Raw genomic sequence first — 1,621 nt, forward strand, 5'->3', positions numbered from 1 at the left:
CTAATTGGAGTCTCAACTATCTCAAAATGAACTTTATACTGCAATGGGGATTCTATTTCATAGAGAGCTAAGCCAAGAAGCTTAAAACTTACATTCAGTAAAAATTATAGAATTAACTAAATTATTCATGTAAAAAGGCATATCATGCAGAATTGATGGCATCATTAGATTATTGTTGGAGGCTGAAGACCAAAGTATACTATATGATAAGTTAGCTGGTGTTCAAAGATGGTCCCAAATGAATAGCAATCCCAGTCTTTCTTCCCTCGTGCTGTCCTCTCAAAGACTGAATCTAAGCTGGCCCTGTGACACCCTTCAACTGTAGAATGCAGAGGAAATGATACCAGGACAATTCCAAGCCCTACATCAATAAGAAGACCTAGCAGCTTGAGCCATAACACATGTAAGATGTTCAGCTACTTTGCTGGAGAGACCACATGGAGGAGAGATCAACTGAAGGAGAGAGAGAACCAATGGAGCCCCAGGCTTAGGTGTCCTTGCCAAGGTACCTGTCAGACTAAATGCTTAAGCCCCACCCTCAACCTTACAATAGCTACAGAGACCCTAAGTGAGACCAGCGGAAGAACCATCTAACAAAACCTATTTAACTTTAATGGGAGAGAAGATGATGGCTTTTTCTCATGATGGTCTGTAGATGTCACTGTGGGGAGTGCCAATATGCCTCTGGTTTTGCTGATGCCAGGAGAAGTAGGAAACTCTTACAGGGGATGGATGTGTCTTGTGGTTAAAGCTTGGTGAGAAAAATTAGATTAAATTTCCAGGGTCCTCTAAGATGGGTTATCAACCCCTCTCATGGCTACCCTCTCCCCAATCCAGGCTCCCATTTCTTAACAACTTTATTTCCTAACACCATTTGCCTACCTGGTTCTTGAGGTTGGCTGGATGTATCAGGTAGTCACAGCCACTAGAGGAGAATAGGAAGGAGAAAGCCAACATCTTTTACGAAAAACAAACAAACAAACAAACAAACAAATAAAAAACGGCTCCATGAGACTCCAGAAATAGGCTGAAAAGAACATGGAGAAGAAAACTGACAGATACACAGAGGTCCTCAAGACTCCTGGACTCCTGGTCTGAGCCCAATAAAATTGACTGTTAATTCCTTACAAAATAAAAATAGTGGGAGAAATAGCATGCAAGTGCTTTCTGAATTCGGTCTTTGTTAAGGCTTACGCTGGCTTGTATCATTTGAATATCCACTCTCCAGAATGACAACCCACAAAATACGCAGAATAATTAAATAGCTGTATTTTTAAGCCACTATATATTAGAGTGATTTGTCCTGCAGCAATATGTAACTAAAATATATATAAAGGCAGGCATTTAGAGTGACGATGGGGACTCTCAAACCCACACAACAATTTCTTTTCAGAGCTGGGATTTTCCATTTTGTTCAATGGTTTCATATCTCTAAGCAGAGCCTACCCACTCTGTTACATTAAGACACAGATCTTAAAATATTTCACTTGGAAGATCTGGGAACACTCCTGACTCCCAGAGACTTGAGAATGCTCTTATTTATTTATTTATTTATTTATTTATTTATTTGGAATCAAATGTGAATTTCCTTGAGATCTTGAGATCCACTAGAACCTATTAA

The 1,621-nt window shown here is 39.6% G+C and overlaps 1 non-coding gene across 1 annotated transcript; it reads left to right on the top strand.

Annotated features, from left to right (window-relative positions):
* Positions 1–620: 620 nt before the first annotated feature.
* Positions 621–706, top strand: LOC118715852. The gene has a single exon (XR_004986991.1). It is a non-coding gene; the product is annotated as a small nucleolar RNA SNORD35 (small nucleolar RNA).
* Positions 707–1,621: the final 915 nt, after the last annotated feature.

Source organism: Pipistrellus kuhlii, unplaced genomic scaffold, assembly GCF_014108245.1.
Source record: "Pipistrellus kuhlii isolate mPipKuh1 unplaced genomic scaffold, mPipKuh1.p scaffold_m20_p_11, whole genome shotgun sequence".
Lineage (NCBI taxonomy): Eukaryota > Metazoa > Chordata > Mammalia > Chiroptera > Vespertilionidae > Pipistrellus > Pipistrellus kuhlii.